Consider the following 19408-nt stretch of genomic DNA (forward strand, 5'->3'; position numbering starts at 1 on the left):
TATTCTGTCAGACTTATGTGTCTGCACTTTTTCTGGTTTATAGGCATATTCTCAGAGCATGACAAAGGACACGTCAAACCCCAATTTTCCAGATTTCGTGGGCTCATTGCCTGCATGTGCTCATATTAGGGAAGCACTGTATCTCTAATTGTTCTACCCTTGATTGAAAGAGCTTATTAGGTCATAAAATTAGCTTAGACTAGTTTAATGATAATTCAAAATAAATTACCCTATCGATAAGATGTTTCCATTACCCAAAGTACATTTTTGTCAGTTTCAGACCATGCCTGAAATCCAAATTCACGCTTAGCTAATAAAGACCCTATACAAACTTCATGTGTGCCTTGTCTTCCTTCTCATTTCAAAGCAAATATAATATAAAAATCTATTACTTAAATATCATGACTGCTTATAGAGTTATTTTAAAATGAATTGGTGCAGAAGTCTATTATGATAATATTGAGGTTGATTGGCAATCTATTCTCAAACTCTATATAAATTCTTCCTTGTCCCATCAGAGAATATTTCATTACTTGAATATTCGTGGTTGACTGCATAGAAAATAAGCAGAGATCAGAAATATTTAATCTAAAACAAAGGGTAACTGACAGAAGCATGTCTCTCTGAATATGTACACATAACTTCTGGAATGTATGACTATGGTATATTAAAAACAAAGGGACAATATATTAAAAAATTATTTGCAAGTTAGTTGAATTTGAGCAGAGACATGTCATTGTTATATTGTTAGGCACTATGCAATGTTAAAAATCTTATTCTAATTTCAAGTCTGTTGCTTTGATATAACAGCCTGACCAGAATAAACTTAGCAGAAGATAATATATAGGTAAGTCAGGGAAGGAAACAAAAATCTTAGAGGAATATCTCTTGTTTGCTCCATCTCAGGGTCATGTTTAGCTTTCTTATAGAGTCAAGGGCCACCTAATCAAGAAATTGTACAGCCCACAGAGATTTCAGTTGTCCTATCTCAATTAACAATCAAGACAATCCACACAGATGTGAACACATGTCAATCTGAGCTAGGTAATTCCGATGGAGTCTTTTCCAATAAGTAAAGTTTTTTGAAGTTGACAGGTAAAGGCCCACTAGGACAGGTTATAGTGAAATCTGGGTAGAATAGTATCAAGAAAGAGAATTGAAATCATGTAGAGAAAAAAAGCACAGAAAAATACACAGTCGTGACTCTGAAAAATGAGGATTCAAGATGGACGTGAGCCCAGCAGTTGAAGAGTGTTTAGGGACTGTATTTCTATGACAAAACTGATCCTTCTATAGATTCTACACAGACAGATCCAGTAGATACCATGATTTACCCCAGACTGTCAGATAACCTACAGAACCGTGGGATAACTCTAATCCTTTTTTTTTCCATTTTTTATTAGGTATTTAACTCATTTACATTTCCAATGCTATACCAAAAGTCCCCCATATCCACCCACCCCCACTCCCCTGCCCACCCACTCCCCCTTTTTGGCCCTGGTGTTCCCCTGTACTGGGGCATATAAAGTTTGCAAGTCCAATGGGCCTCTCTTTCCAGTGATGGCCGACTAGGCCATCTTTTGATATATATGCAGCTAGAGTCAAGAGCTCCGGGGTACTGGTTAGTTCATAATGTTGTTCCACCTATAGGGTTGCAGATCCCTTTAGCTCCTTGGCTACTTTCTCTAGCTCCTCCATTGGGAGCCCTATGATCCATCCATTAGCTGACTGTGAGCATCCACTTCTGTGTTTGCTAGGCCCCGGCATAGTCTCACAAGAGACAGCTACATCTGGGTCCTTTCAATAAAATCTTGCTAGTGTATGCAATGGTGTCAGCGTTTGGATGCTGATTATGGGGTGGATCCCTGGATATGGCAGTCTCTACATGGTCCATCCTTTCATCTCAGCTCCAAACTTTGTCTCTGTAACTCCTTCCATGGGTGTTTTGTTCCCAAATCTAAGGAGGGGCATAGTGTCCACACTTCAGTCTTCATTCTTCTTGAGTTTCATGTGTTTAGCAAATTATATCTTATATCTTGGGTATCCTAGGTTTGGGGCTAATATCCACTTATCAGTGAATACATATTGTGTGAGTTTCTTTGTGAATGTGTTACCTCACTCAGGATGATGCCCTCCAGGTCCATCCATTTGGCTAGGAATTTCATAAATTCATTCTTTTTAATAGCTGAGTAGTACTCCATTGTGTAGATGTACCACATTTTCTGTATCCATTCCTCTGTTGAGGGGCATCTAGGTTCTTTCCAGCTTCTGGCTATTATAAATAAGGCTGCTATGAACATAGTGGAGCATGTGTCCTTCTTACCAGTTGGGGCATCTTCTGGATATATGCCCGGGAGAGGTATTGCTGGATCCTCCGGTAGTACTATGTCCAGTTTTCTGAGGAACCGCCAGACTGATTTCCAGAGTGGTTGTACAAGCCTGAAATCCCACCAACAATGGAGGAGTGTTCCTCTTTCTCCACATCCACGCCAGCATCTGCTGTCACCTGAATTTTTGATCTTAGCCATTCTGTAATCCTAACCCGATTTATGTGTTATTATAAGACACTATATAGTACATTAATAATTTATAAGTTATATAGTTATCAATGCACTATTAATAAAGAATTGGTTTCTTTAAATAAAATATCATCTACTTCTCTATTATTTTCACTGTACTAAGAATTAATTTAAGTCATATATGAATATTTTTCTGTTATTTTAATCCCCAGTATTATACCTTGAATGCCAGCAGCAATATTACATCTTTTCCTTATTATCTTTCTGCCCTCCAATCCACCCAATACCTTCCATCTCGTCTCCTCTCAAGTTCTTAGATTCTTGTTTTTGTTACTGCATTCATAAATGTGTAAGTGAAACCTGATGAGTTGCTGAATCCATTTAGTGTATGTGATTTCAGAGCTGACCATTTCATACTAGATAACCGTTTAGGAGACTCATTCCTGAGGAGGACAATATTCCTTGGTTACCTATAGTTCTCTGCCTATGGGTGGGGTCCTATGATATTCCCTTTCCCAAGTTTCTTAGTCTATTGGTGTTTTCAACGTTCAGGTCTTTTTTAGGTAGCCATACATTGAAGAGTCATCGATATGGCAGTTTCAAAGAAAACAGCCCCCATTGGCTCATACGTAGTGGCACTATTAGGAGTAGGTGTGAATTTGTTAGAGGAAGTGTGCCACTGGGGGTAGGCTTTGAGGTCACAGAAGCTTAAGCCAGGCCTAGTGCCTCAGTCTCTACCAGCTGAATGTGGATGCAGCTGTAGAACTCTCAGCTACCTCTCTAGCACCATGTCTGTATGCATTCCACCATGCTGCCCTACATGATGATAAAGGACTAAATCTCTGAACTATAAGCCACCTCCAATTACTTGTTTTCTTTTATAATAGGTGCCATGGTAATGGTGTCTCTTCATAGTAATAAAATCAAACTAAGACAATGGCTGAAGCTTACTTGTCATTTTTTTAATTGGGTATTTATTTCATTTACATTTCCAATGCTATCCCAAAAGTCCCACACACGCTTCCCCCACCCGATCCCCCACCCACCCACTCCCTTGTCATTTCTAACAGACAGTCTTACAACTGACTTCCCAAATCTCTGGCTCTTAAAATCTTTTAGTCCCTCCTGTGTTCTGTTTTGTAAGCCTTAGGTATAGAAGCTGTTTTGTAGATGTATCAATTGTAGGTCAGCTTCACACAATCAGATGTTCTCTGCAGGACCCAGTAGTTGTGGTTTTCTGTGGTATACTCTGTTGCAAAGAGATGCTTCTTTGGTGAAGCTTGGGATCTACATTTATCTGTGGTAAAGGATAATTATACTATAATTAGAATTTATGTTGGGTTAGTAAAGTAGCAGTATATGTTCTCTTTTAGATCCAGGAAACTATGAGCCCTTGGTAGGTATGAAGGTTTTTAGTATTATTTTCTCCTGCCCTGTTGAATATGCCTTAAGTCCAACCTGTTACCTGTTGGTTGCCACTGAACACGAATACCATTATTGCACATTAAGGGATATATTGCCATACTGGTTGTTGTTCTTTATAGGCTTCTCAACAGGGTATGACTACTGGTTCTTCCCATTGCTTGCCAACTTCTGTAATAACTTCTTGGACTGTAAAAGAAGTTTGGATGGAGGCTTTCAGTTCAGATACCTCTAAAGCCCTCCAAGGTCTCTGTCCAAAGTGTATCTACAACAATGTAGTATGTATGTATGACCTCTAGAATGAAATTAAAGGCAACAGCAATAGCCTGTTTTGTTTTGGAAGTCCTATGAATTAATAATGACAAGAACTTTAAGGGGCTTTCTCAAGCCTGGTACTAGGTGTTTGTTTATTTGTTTGTTCTATATAGTCTGTGGCTCTTGTGAAGAACATTCTCAGTTCAAGTGTTTTAACATGGTTTAAATTATTTATTTATATATGTACATACACACTTATATGTGTTATATGTTATTTAGTATAAAAATATTGCTTCCTTTTATTTATTTGCTTTCCATTTATAGATATTGTAGAAATGTTCTCTTCTTGTTTAGTATTGAAGAAAAGCTGGATATAAAAATAAAAACTTACTACATGAAAGTATTTGTCACAAATATTACAAAAAGTAGAACATCTAACTCCACACCTGAGAAAAATAGAAAATCTGACTTTAAACCTAAGCTTAAAACTTTATGTAGGTCAATCTAAAAGCAGTAAATCACACAGTTTACATCAGAAACTCAATTACCAACACTGATTCTGTCCTTTTCAAAGCTGCTAAAAGCACTGAGATGAAAATAACGTGTAAGTGTAAAAGCCTTTTCTCACTTATTAGAGCAAGACCAATGAAGAAAAGGTATGCTTTACATGGTCCAATCTTTTCACCGAATAGGATTCTAATTAATGATATGGTAATTTTGAGTACAATGAATATTTCAGTACAGCAAGTTAACATTTTAAAACTTGAACATTTTACATTTCATGAAGCATCTCATAAAATAACACCAATGAGATCATTAGAAGAGAACTGAAAGCTAAAAGTTACATCATATTCTTACTCAAAATTAAGTTATAATTAGCCATGGCATAGAGTCAAGACATTTTATTTATTTTATAATTATAAAACTTAGTTATTAGCATCACAGACTCCAGAGGTATTTGTCTGTGTTGTATTTCTTCTGTTTTCTTACTGGTGTTGGATTTTAACTCAATGCCTCACAAATACTTAGTCTTTTATATCACAAGTGAACTAACCCACAGGGCTTGACCAAGCCTTCAAGCTTCTCTTCTTACTTTTTCAAGGATTTTCAACATAAATTCCATCAAACAAGTGAGGGACACATGAGATGGTGCTTTTAACATAGTGACAAGGTTCTGCTGTATGGTAAGCACACAGCATACTGAGTTTTGTGATTTTTTTTGTATTTAAGTATCATGTGATCCTATTATGTATGTATATGTATATATGCTATTATGATTTATATATATATATATATATATATATATATATATATATATATTACACATATAACAATCCTAAAAATAACACAATTATAAATTATAAAACATGCAAATGACAAACTGGTTTATAAATAAATTATGTGGATACTTTAATTATACATGAATAAAATTTTTCTTCTACTAAAAATAGTTTTTTCTCATACAATATACCCTGATTATGGTTTCGAGCCTCTATCTCTTCCCAGTACCTCTTGACCTCCCCTCCATTCTGGATCCCCCAATCTTTCTATCTCTCCTTAGAAAATATGCATATATCTAAGGAATAATATAAATTCAAACAAAAGCAAACAAATCAGAATAGGACAAAACAAACAAACCAAAGAAAAGGAACCAAAGAAATACAGATAGGTACTGAACTACACAAGTTTGTACATACAGCGATCTCCTAAAAACATAACAACTCAATCTAAAATATATGCAAAGACCTATAATGATAACAAAAAATAAACAAACAAAAATCCACCTTGACATGATATTATGAAAGAAGTAACCTTCAAAGATGCCATTAAGTTTGTTTTGTGTTGACCATGTGCTGCTGTGCCTGGAGCCTACACTGCAGAGTTCTTTGTTTACAAAATCATACTCCGTTGGAAAACTATTTCTTCACTTGTAAGTGGTTATCAATTGGAGATAGCTTCATCATTAGGAGTGTGTGTGTCCACTTCCTCCTCTCAGCTCTAAGACTACATCTGGTGAAAGCATGCTTCCTCATTCTCCATGGGTTCTTATGTGAATTGGTCCTGCTGCATTTGAAAGTACTTGTTTCTTTCAAGTTCTTCATCACCTCTGATTTTTATATTCTTTCTTCCATAGTATTCTTTCAGATCTTAGAGGAATTTGATGGAGACATTACATTTAAAGATGAGTGTTCAAATGTCTGTTGTGCTCTGCACAATTATGTGGCTACAAATCTGTTTTTGATCTCATCTCCTGTAGATTGAAGCTTCTGTGATGATAGATGAGCAAAACACAAGTCTATGACTCTATTTTTATCAGGACAATAATAATTAGGACAATATTATTAGGAGTGGTTTCGATGCTATATGTCTTTGGTTGAGCTCTAGTATTCGATTTTCCCCTAGATCTTTGGACTCAAGTAACACTTTCTGACCACTGAAAGTTGTATGGATGACATCTCACAGAGTGGACCTGAAATCAAACCATTTATTCACACAACCTTTCTGCCACTTTTGTACTAGTGCATCTTGTAGACTGGTCATCATTGTAGATCAACGTGTTTGAAGTTGGTATTTACCTTTCTACTTTGCTATTGAGCAGAGTACCTTCCAAGACCATGAACACTAGTACAAATGGTGAGGGTACAGATAAGCACAAGTTCAACTACTCCTTGTCCAATGTGTTGAATAGGTGTTTTCAGAAATAAGGCTTTCCTATCTGTGGACAGCAACCAACAGCCTTGGCAATATAGTACAGGTTGAGTGAGTGCTGCTGGAGGACCTTTTTGGGCAATGACTCGATTAGATGTAACCCATTCCCAGTACTGTAAGTTTCATTTGGTGACAAAAAAATGCCCACTTGAGTCTCCTTTTCTCCTATTTATTTGACAATTTCATTTAGATCAACTTCATATATGTGTTTATTTTAGCATGCTTCTAGTGTATTAGGTTCCCTTTATGATCCTTCTAATGAGCCTTAGTTTTAGTTCTTTCTTCCTTTGTTTCTTGTCTTTCCATCCTTTTCCTCTTCCCCCATGTTTGATACTCCTGACTCATTTCCTACTACCCATTTCCTACTACCTATCCCCCACCATGTACCGTACAGTCCATCCATAATGCTCTATCCTCTTTTTCCTTCCCAGGGAGATCCATTCCTTTCTGCTAATCCCTTCCTCTGTAACTGACCTCTGTGGTTATATTAACTGTAGCTTGCTTATAAAAGAATTAATACCTAACATTCATATAGAAGTGAACACATACCATATTTGGCTTTCTGAGACTGAGTTACCTCATTATGGATGATGTTTACTAGCCCCATCCATTTACCTGAACTTAGTAATGTTTCATTGTGCAAATGGACCACATTTTCTTAGTGCATTCTACCATTCATAGATATCTAGGTTGTTTCCAAAAGTGGACTCTGCAGTAGGAAGAAGTGTAATTCTGGTTATATCTAGGAGCGTCATGCCTGCATCTTTGGGTCTATTGACTATTTCCCCACACCCCCACCCCCTGAGGACCTGTCACACCGATTTTCTTTTTTCTTTTTTTCATTTTTTAATTAGGTATTTATTTCATTTACATTTCAAATGCTATCCCAAAAGCCCCCCACCTGCTCCCCCACCCATTCCCCCACCCACCCACTCCCACTTCTTGGCCCTGGCGTTCCCCTGTACTGAGGCAGATAAAGTTTGCATGACCAATGGGCCTCTTTTTCCACTGATGGCAGACTAGGCCATCTTCTGATATATATGCAGCTAGAGACACGAGCTCTGGGGTGGGGGGGTACTGGGTAGTTCATATTGTTGTTCCACCTATAGGGTTGCAGATCCCTTTAGCTCCTTGGTTACTTTATCTAGCTCCTCCATTGGGGGCCCTGTGATCCATTCAATAGCTGACTGTGAGCATCCACTTCTGTGTTTGCTAGGCCCCTGCATAGTCTCACAAGATACAGCTATATCTGGGTCCTTTCAGCAAAATCTTGCTAGAATATTTCAGCAAAATACATGACACCATGTATGCAATGGTGTCAGCGTTTGGAGGCTGATTATGGGATGGATCCCCAAATATGGCAGTCTCTAGATGGTCCATCCTTTTGTCTCAGCTCCAAACTGTCTGTGTAACTCCTTCCATGGGTATTTTGTTCCCAATTCTAAGAAGGGGCAAAGTGTCCACACTTTGGTCTTCGTTCTTCTTGAGTTTCATGTGTTTAGCAAATTGTATTTTATATCTTGGGTATTCTAAGCTTCTGGGCTAATATCCATTTATCAGTGAGTACATATTGTGTGAGTTCCTTTGTGATTTGGTTATCTCACTCAGCATGATGCTCTCCAGGTCCATCCGTTTGCCTAGGATGTGCAAGTTTGCAATTCTAACAGCAGTGGATAAGTGGTCCCCTTATTCCACATCCTATACAGCACAAGTTGTGATATATTTTATAGATCATGGACATTTTAATGGGCATAAGGTGAAATCTCAAAGTAATATTGATTTGCATCCTCCTAATGGCTAAGTATAATGAGCATTCTTTAAGTATTTCTCAGATATTTGGTGTTCCTCTTTTATGAATTCAGCTCTATTTACCAGTTTTTAATTGGGTTGATTTTCAGATTTTTAAGTAGTTTATATGTTAGCCCTATGCAGTATGAGTAGTTGGTAAAAATATCTTCTCATTTTGAAGCCTTCTGCTTCATTTAAATGAGGGTGTCTTTGAAGTACAGAAACATTTCCATTCTATATGGTCCCATTTATCAATTGTTGATCCACCTGCACTATTGGTGTTCTGTTCAGAAAGTCTTTTCGTGTGCCACTGAATTCAACACTACTCCTCTTTTTCTTTTCTGGTTTTGTGTTGAGGTCTTTGTTCCACTTGGAGTTAGTGTTATGCAAGATGGTAAGTATGGATGTATTTGCATTCTGTATGTAGCCTTCCCAAATTGACTAGCACCAATTATTGAGGATTTTTTTTTTCATTTATCCAGTGTGTATTTTTGGATTATTTATTAAAAATTTTGTGTCCATAAGTGTGTGGACTTACGTCTCAATTTTAAATACTCTTCTGTCCATGTCTGTTTCTGTAACAATAGTATGCTTTCTCATTACTATAGTTTTGTAGGACAATTTGTGGGTAGAGATATTAATAATTCCTGCAGCTCTTTTATTATCCAGGATAGTTTCAGCTATACAATATTTTTGGTGTATTTTCATGTGAAACTTAAAAACTGTCCTTATGTGGTCTGTGAAGAATTTTGTTGAAAATTTGGTGTTGAGTGCATTGAGTATGTAGATTCCTTTGGATAAAATTCATAGTTTTGCCTTCTTAATACTACGGATTCATGTGCAAGGGAGATATTTCTGTCTTCTAGTATCTTCTTCAAGATGTCTTAAAGCTCTTTTCATACAAGTCTTTCGCTTTCTCTGTTAGCTACCCCAAAATATTTTATACAATTTCAGGCTATTGTGAACAGTGTTGCTTCACTGATTGCTTTCTCAATGCGTTTGTCATGTGTGTGGGTGGAGGGGGAGAATACTGATATTTGTGAGTTAATTTTGTATCAAGCCATTTTACTGAAAGTGTTTGTCAGGTATAGGAGTTTCTCAGGGGAAATTTTATGGTCACTTACCTATACTAATAATCAACAAATAAAGATACTTTGATTTCCTTGCCAACTTGTATCACTTTGGTGTGCTTCAGTTGTTTTATGCTCTAGCTAGTAAACAGGGTTTCAGAGAGCAGACAACATTGCCGTGATCCGGCCTAGCAAAAATTATTGAGTTTCTCTGCATATTGGTTAACATTGGCTATGGCCTTGCTATCAATCTTTACTTTTTCCAGGGCTCCTGTGCTGAAGGATCATTGATTTTTTTCATATGCCTTTTCTATATCTAATGATATGTTCCTGTGCTTTTTCTCTCTCATTCTATTCACATGGTTGAATGTATTTATCAATTTACATAATGTGAATCATCCCTGCATTATTTGCATGAAGCCTACCTGATCATGGTATGTTTTTTTTGTTTAAATTAGGAATTTTCCTCGTTTACATTTTCAATGCTATCCCAAAGGTTCCCCATACCCACCCCCCAATCCCCTACCCACCCACTCCCCCTTTTTGGCCCTGGCGTTCCCCTGTACTGGGGCATATAAAGTTTGCAAGTCCAATGGGCCTCTCTTTGCAGTGATGGCCGACTAGGCCATTTTTGATTGGTTCTTGTATGCTGTTTGCTAGTATTATATTGAGAACTTTTACATCTGTGTCCATAAGGGAAATTGAGCTGCATTCATGTTTATTTGTTGAGTCTCTATATGGTTTGGAAATTAGGGTGGCTATGGCCTTATAATAGAAACTCATATTATGTCTTATCCTGTTTTATGGAGTAATTTGACAAGTATTCACCTCATTTTTTCTTTGAAAATTAGATAAAACTTTGTACAAAATTCCTATCCACCTCGAAATTTTGGTTGGAATAATTTTAATTACTTCTTGTAGTTCACTAGAAGTTATAGATCTACATTCTTTAGTATAGAATAGAGTTTATTAAGGGTGTGGTGAGGGGAGTTAAGAGGGTAGTAGAGACAGAGGGAGGGAGAGAGAGAGAGAGAGAGAGAGAGAGAGAGAGAGAGAGAGAGAGAGAGAAGAGGAGAGGAGAGGAGAGGAGAGGAGAGGAGAGGAGAGGAGAGGAGAGGAGAGGAGAGGAGAGGAGAGGAGAGGAGAGGAGAGGAGAGGAGAGGAGAGGAGAGGAGAGGAGAGGAGAGGAGAGGAGAGGAGAGGAGAGGAGAGGAGAGGAGAAGAGAAGTAGAAGAGGAGAGGAGAAGAGGCCAGCCATGGGCACATGGAGAGAGGGAGGATGGGAATGGGGAGAAAGGGGAGAAGGGAAGAGCAAGAGAAAGCAAGAGAGCAAGAACTAGATCTTTCAATTATATATGTATTACTTATCATAACTTGATTTAACTTTGGGTATATATTTTAAAAATATCCATTTATTTTAGATTATTCAGCTTGATAGAGTACAGTTTTTTTTTTTTTAAACAAATGTATGTTCTTATGATCCTCGAATGTCCTCATCATCTTTTGTTACATCCCTCTTTTCATCTCTAATTTTGTTAACTTGGACCGTCTCTTTCTGCCTTTTAGTTAATTTAACTAAAGTTTTGTCAATCTCATTGATTTCTCAAAGAAACAACTCTTTTTGTTGTTTTTATTGTTTCTGTTGAATTGATTTCAGCCCTGAGTTTTATTATTTCATGTTATACTCCTTTTATGTGTGATTTCTTTTGTTTGTTCTACAGCTTTCATGTGTGCTTTTAAGTTACTAATATATTTTCAATTTCTTTGATTAGTAACTTAATGCTATGAATGCGTCTCTAGGAACCACCTTCATTGTGTCCCATATGCTCAGGTATGTTACGTTTTCATGTTCATTCTCTTCTAAAGAGATTTTCTTCTTATATTCTACATTGAGCCATTTTTCATTTAGTAGTGAGATTTTTCTGTTTCTATGGCTTTGTAAACTTTCTGTTGTGTCTGTTACTGATATCCAGCTCTAAACACTGGTAGTCTGATAAAATGCATGGAGTTACTTCAGATGTTGTGGTGTGTGTGTGTGTGTGTGTGTGTGTGTGTGTAGTTCTTGTTTTTTCTGAATATCTTGACTAGAGTGGGCTTTGAACTCATCCATTATACCTGCTTGAGCATCAAAATATGACCTGTACCAATGTTTCCTTACTAATTTGGATGGCCTTGTGTTTGGTGCATATATATTAAGAACTGCACTATATTCTAGGTGGATTTTTCCTTTGTTGAATAAGTAGTGTTCTTCCATAACTCTTCTGATGACTTTTGATTTGAAATCTATCATAATATGTTAAAATTGTTTCACTACCTTCCTTCTTAGATCCATTTGCTTGGAATAACTTTTCCAATTTTTTTTTCCACCCTCAGATGACATCTATCCTTGATGTGCAACAAAAGAATAGATCCTACTTTTACAATCATTCTGTTACTTTGTGTTTTTTTTTTTTAATGGGGAATTAAGACCAGTGTTTTCAAGATTTATCAAAGAGCAGTGTTTGTTGAGTCCCACTATTTTGTTGTTTGAGCAGAGTTGTTTTGTTTTTGTTTGTTTGTTTGTTTTTCTTATTATTGTCTTTTCATTTTCTGGTCTGATGTTAAATATTTTTATGTTTTCTTGACTGTGGTTAAATTCTCCATGTTGACATTTTACTTCTAATACCTTCTGTAGGGTTTATTTTTTTGGAGATACAAATTGGATAACTTTGTTTTTATCATGAAAAGTCTTATTTTCTCCATTTATTGTGTTTGGAAGTTTTTCTGAGTAGAGTAGTCTGAGCTGACTTCTGTGGTTTCTGAGTTTGTAAAATACCCTCTGGCTTTTAGAGTTTGCATTGAAATGCCAGGTATTATATTTTAACAGGTCTGCATTGATATGTAAATAATCTTTTCCCTTGCAGTTTTTAATATTTTTTCCTTGTTCTGTATGTTTAAAGTTGTGATTATTACATGCAGAAGGAAATTTCTCTTTTGGACCATTCTGTTTTGTGTTCTGTTGGCTTTTTGCACTCTGATGGCCATCTCCTGCTTTAGCTTTGTGAAATTTCCTTGTATTAATTTTGAAAATATTTTCACTTACTTTGACCTTTGTCCCTCTTCCTTGCTCTATTCCTCATATTCTTAGATTATATACTTTAATAGTCTCCCACATTTAAAATTTTATTTATTTATTTATTTATTTGTTTGTTTGTTTATTTTACACTCCATACTTTAATCCCCCACCCCAGTATACCATCCAACTGTTCCACATCTCATCCCTTCTCTCCACCCCTCTGTCTTCACCCCCACACCACTTAACTTCTAAATGCCCTGGGGCCTCTAGTTTCTTGAGGCTTAGGTGCATCTCTGAATGAACACACATCTGGCATTCCTCTACTGTATGTGTGTTGGGGGCCTCATATCAGCTAGCGTATGTCTGTTTGGTGTTCTAGATTTTAAGAGATTACGTGGGTGAATGTTAATTGAGACTGCTAGTCCTCCTACAGGGTTGCTCTTCTCCTTATCTTCTTTCAGCCTTTCCCTAATTCAACAACAGGGCTGAGCTGCTTCTGTCCATTTGTTGGGTACAATATCTGCATCTGAGCACTCTATAGCCTCACTAATGGTGTCAGGGAGGGAAGGAGGCACCTGAGAGGGAAAGTGAACGGGGGGGGGCAGGGTATTTGGAGGGAGGAGAGAACCTGATATTCTATTGGGTGAGGGAAAAGGAATGAAGTCCTGAGGGTCAGCAGAAAGAATGGAAACAGGCAACCTCAGGAAGTAGGAGGTTGGGGGGACCCTCCAGAATTCACCAGAGATTTGGAAGGTGAGAGACTCTCAGGACTCAAAGGGAAGAACCTTAGATAAAATGCCTGACAGTAGGGAAAAGGAACTTATAGAGCCCACCTCCAGCAGGAAGACAGGGCATCAAATGAGGGAGGGGGACCATTCTATAGTCACAACTGTGACCCATAATTGTTCCTGTATAAAATAATTACAGGGGGAAATGGAGAGGAGTCTCAGGAAAAGAAGGTCCAAGTGGGATCCAGCTCAAGGGTGTGCCAGATTTTTTTCATGTTTTGATTTAATGCTTTTAGAGTTTTTTGTGTTTTTTTCCTTTGACTGACATATCCATTTCTTCTACCTTGGCTTCAGTGCTTGAAGTTCTTTTTTATTGATTTTATTCTGTTGTAGAGAGTTATCTCTAAGGCTGCTGTTCAGGTTTTATTTTATTTTATTTTATTTTTATATCCAGTTTTTCTTATCTATTCTTTTTCCATTTTTATGGCTTTGATTTTTTTAATTGTATCATTTCGCTTTTTTTGTTTTGTTTTGTTTTGTTTTTTTACAGATTTCATTTATGGATTTATTCATTTCCTCTTCAATAACCTCTAACATATTCATTCACAAAGGCTATTTTTAAAGTTTTTGTCTTGTTTTCAACTGTATTGTATTCCTCGGGTCTTCTGTAGTAGGGTATCTGGGCTCTAGTGAAGCCATATTATCCTTGCTGTTATAATTCTGTTTTACCCTGGCATCTAGATATCTTGGTTTCAGACTATTATAAGTCTAGATGCTGTTCTTGTCTTTTTGAATTTCAGAGTAGTCTGTTCCTTAGTTTCTATTCCCTGCTCTCATTCTTCAGTGACTGTCATAGCTGTAGGTTGCCCTGTAGAGATGCTTTTGAGATCCTGCTAAGTTGTCTAGTCCACTTAACGTCTATGGTAGAATGTGTTTCTAGGTATCGGGAGCTGGAGATCAGCTAAGAGGGAATTTGGGGGCTTAAGAGGTCCTTGGGAATGAAGAATGCAGAGTTTCCTAACAGGCTTTGTATAGTGTCTTGGGAAAGGGGACTAAAAGAGAGAATAAATTTGGAGGAAGGAGGAACAGTGATGATATACAAACTGCTTCTCTAACATGGCCAGCAGTTGTTGAAATTGCTACAAAGAGATGAAAGAAAAATAAAGAAAACTAAGTTCATGCAGGTGTATGTTTTCTTAGCATACTACTTTCCACAATGAACTGCCAGAAAAATCAGTGAATATGTAAATTACTGTGCTTATTCTGGTACATTGAATATTTAAATTTTCTCACTCTCATAATTCAACAGGCTTTTCATGACACATAGAAGTACATATTTTTACATTTCAGCATCTATTTAAGGTAGCCAGTCTCTCAGTCTATTTGTCTTGTCAGTCTAAACACCTCTTACATAAATTATATGTTTCCTTCATTTTCAGAATTAACTAGCATGCATATATGGGATTTAGTATTAGTTTAGTTTTAGTTTGTATTATTACCATCATCTAAGTGAATCATTTTGTTCTATTCCCATGTATTACTGAAAACTTATTCCATAAAATTGAATAAGTTGCCTTACCAAACCATAAATAAAAATGACTAAAATCCTCTAATAAGTAGAAGTGAATAATGGAAGTGGGTTTTGTGATTGCTTTCATCTATAAAAAAGCACTCTATCTTCACTGTAATTATGAAAACTTGAGAAATCAATGAAAACAAGCTGTGTTCTTATAGTGATTATTAAAGTCAAATCATATATGCTATGTTTTTTTACATTGTAATTAAGTGATAAATTACATCATTCCAGCCCCAAAAGGAAATGATGATTTATGAAATACAGTAAGTAAATGGGTGAATGGCAGTGAGAATGTTTGCTATTGACTTATGCTTCAATATCAGAATGAGATATTTTGAGCTTCCTTGGAATAGCTGCCCATGAATGGCAGCAGGGATGATATTAGGAAATTTTCACTAACCACAGTCTATCTGCTAAAGATAATCACCATTGCTTTCTTCAGAAATCCTGCAGAGTTTCAGGGAGTCAGTAAGCTACCATGAACTGTACTGACCTTGAACATGGTGTGTTTAACCCACTCATAACACCTTCTGTCTGCATCTCCTTGTCACTATAATATTTAAAGAAGAATGACTTCTGGAAGACCCATATTATCTCTTCTAATTGGTATTTCCTATGCACAGACATCAATATCTTTCTAGATATTCTCTAGAGTTCTGTAAAGTGTCATATTCCAAGGAATGTAGTTTCAGAGCCTGCCTAGGAGTGAAATCCAAAGCTCTAGGTTTAGAAGGCACATGACTAATTTTATTCTAAATTACCTTTGAAAGTTTGGCCAGGGAGCTTAATGCTTTGTGTTCCATGTAGTCTTTGTCACAAACCTTCAACTTCTAATGGTAACACTCAAAGACTTCATGCAAACATAGCTCTACAAAATTTCATTTATGTATGTCTTGATGGGAGTGTAACCTGTCCTTAGAGATAACTGCATGGAAAAATTGGTTCAAGATATTGATACCATATTGGGAGTTGGTAACAAATTTAGGTTATGGACATGGTGGTTTGAATATGTTTAGTCCATGGAAGGGCCCTATTATGAGGTATGGCCTTGTTGAAGTAGGTGTGGCCTTGCTGGAGGACATGTGGAGGTAGGCTTTGAGACCTTCCTACTAGATGCTGGAAGAAAATCTTCTGTCTTTGGATCATGATGTAGAACTTTTTGTTCCTTCACCAGAGCTGTATCTTCCTGGATGTTGCCATGCTTCCTGCCATAATGATAACAGAGTGAACCTCTCAACATGTAACCTAGCCCCAATTAAATGATGACATTTATGAGTTGATGTGGACATTGTGTCTCTTGACAGCAGTAGAAACCCTAATTATGATAGAGGTTGGTACCAGTAACTGTGGTATTGCTGTGATAGACTTAACCATTCATTTAGTTGAAAGGATGATAATTTGGGGGCTTTGGATTTGAAAAATAGTGTAATGCTTTAAGTGTGGCTTAATGGTCCGTCCTAGTAAGAATATGGAATACATTGGTGCTGAGGGTGATTTGAATGGTAGGGACCTGGCTCAAGATGTTTCAGATGAGAATATTACTATGTGGCCTACAGAAAGTTTTTGTGAAGGTTTGGTGAAGAATATGGCTGCTTTTTTGCCCTTGCCTGAAAAGTCTGCTGGAGGCTAAGGCTAAAGTGAAGAGAATCAGACTAATTGCACTGACAAAAGAAGTCTCAGAAAAGTTCAGTGTAGACTTTGGCCTCGGGTTTACTCTTATGAGAAGTGTTTTGATCAATGTAGCAATCTTAGAAAGGAAAACTACAAATTGTATGGTTCAAATAATAAAGGGGCACCAGGAAATGAAATGGAGCTGAATCTTGTATTTAAAGATATCTGTTTGAGATTAAGGGGGTTGTGTGTCAGGCCAAGATCCTACCCAGCTAAGGTTATTGTTTATGCATTTACCACTGAACAAGAAATTATTTTATTATTCAGGCATTATTATTATTACTTGGTTAGGTATGTTTTCATTTGGACGTTTAATCTGGAATGAACTACATTCCGGAAACAGAGCACATAGGTTTTTGATCTGGATCTTCAGGAATAGTGGTGATGAAATGCTTATGTTCAGGCATGGTAGCATATACCTTTATTTCTAGGAGACAGAGTTAAGCAGATCTCTGAGTTCAAGATCAGCCTAGTACAGAGCAATTTCCAGAGGGATAAAAGCTTAGGTCTAGGCATGGTGATAAAACCCTTTAGGAATGTGATAAAGAATTCAGGAGGCAGAGACATGTAGATGATGAGTTGAAGGTTAGTCTACAGAGCAAATTCCTAGATACACAAGCTTAGGTAGTGAAGGAGTTGGAAACCATAAAGCTGCTGCTGCTGAACTAGAACAAGGTGAGCATGTCCCTGCTCCAACAATCAGATGAACTCAGCAGCTTCAGTCATCCAAATGGCTCTGGCTTTCAAAAATAAAAGGGACTACTGGGACAATTGATACTAGATAGCTTGAGCTAAGAAATTAATGGTGATAAAGAAGAGATCAGCATCACTGAGGTGAAATGTTCTAGGAAATACTTTTTTTTTTTTTTTTTTGAGAGCACTAAGAAGCTGTATTCCAGAGAGGGCCAAGGTTATATCTTGTGCTGCAGCTGGACTTGGTAATATGTAAGCTCTAATATCTAAGTGATACAGGCTTTAAAGGCATGAAACAGTCATGGGAAGCAGCTGATGCTTGGCACTGTGGAACATCATGGAAAGCCATGGGTGAAGGTGCAGTCTCAGATGCAATCTATGGTTCAGGACTGAACCAGTCATGAAAAGATGTTGAGGCTTAGCACCATGAAGAAAGAGTAGGAGAGGCTATTGGTATAACCTAGTTGCAGCAGAAGATGCCAGTGCTTTGGAGACTCCAGTACCATACAATGAACACCAAGAACAGCAGCAGCAGTGGAGTGGAATCAACCTGATCCTAGAGTACTACAGAGATCAGAGCTGGAGAAATGACTGAATCCCTTTGAAGGAACCCAAAAGATCATGTGTGGAGCTCAATCATTGAAACAAGACTATGTAAACTAGAAGTTGCTTTGGATTCCCCAAGATTTTGTAGGTATTAGAGTCATAGGATACCTGCTGAGGAAAGCTGCTAACAGGGAATGGAACCAGCCCAAGAGAAAGAAGTTTATTGAAGTCATCAAAGATGAAATGATTTGAAGATACAAAGAACTCTTTTATATCAGATATAGAGATGCAGAGGTTGGTGTTTGTCCAGCTAGTTTTGGTCTTTCTTTGTTCCAGTATTTTCTCACTATGATATGTTGGAGTGGTAATTTATACCATATGATAGTGGAGGTATGTGATCTGTTTTTTTACTACTATTTTGTAGAGGATTACAATTAAGTAATTAGAGGAATCTCAGAACAGACTTTGAACCTTACACTTTTAACATTGTTGAGACTATTATAGTCTATGGGGAATTTTAAAGGTAGAGTAAATGTATTTTGCTTTATGCTAGCTATGACACCCATAGATTCATATGTTTGAACAAATCTATGGGGGCCAGGGACTGGAATGTGGTGGTTTGAATATGCTTGGCCTAGGGAGTGGTACTATTACAAGTTGTGGCCTTGTTGGAGTAGGTTGAGTTGTGTTGGAGTAAGTGTGCCACTGTGGAGGTGGGCTTTGTGAACTCCTTCCTAGCTGCCTGGAAGAGTTTTCTGACAGCCTTTGCTCCAAGATACAGAACTCTTTGCAACATGGTGTGAGCCTGGATGCTGCCATGCTTCTTGCCATGATAATAATGGACTGAAACTTTCAACCTGTAAGCCAGCCCCAATTAAATGTTGTTCTTTATAAGTGTTGCCTTGGTCCTGGTGTCTCTTCACAGGAATGGAAACTGTAACTAAGACAGTTACTGTGGTAGTGCCTTTTAATGTCACATCGTCTTCAGTTCTTTACTTTTTTTCTGTCACCAGTCAGCCAAGAGGTGAATAGCTCTTGCCACCACAATATTTTTACATCGTCTCCAGCACAGCATCAACAGAGCTGAGAAGTAGAGAAGAACATTTCTGAAACTATGAATCAAAAGAAATCTTTCTGCCTCGCAGCCATTTTTGTCATGTATTTTGTCACAGGAACATAAAGCCTAAAGCAATGGGCAATGAAACTTGAATGCCATACAAGCTTTCTGTGTCAGGGATTAATCTAGCTCTCACCCTCTCCATCACTTATAAAGGTGAAACACCACTCCTCCTGTGAGTCTCTATGTGAAAGTAAGCTGCAGACTGTGGTTAGCCTGCAGCCTCCAGTTTATCATGCACTGCTCTAAAAAGCATTAT

This window comes from Mus musculus, chromosome 8, assembly GCF_000001635.26.
Source record: "Mus musculus strain C57BL/6J chromosome 8, GRCm38.p6 C57BL/6J".
Lineage (NCBI taxonomy): Eukaryota > Metazoa > Chordata > Mammalia > Rodentia > Muridae > Mus > Mus musculus.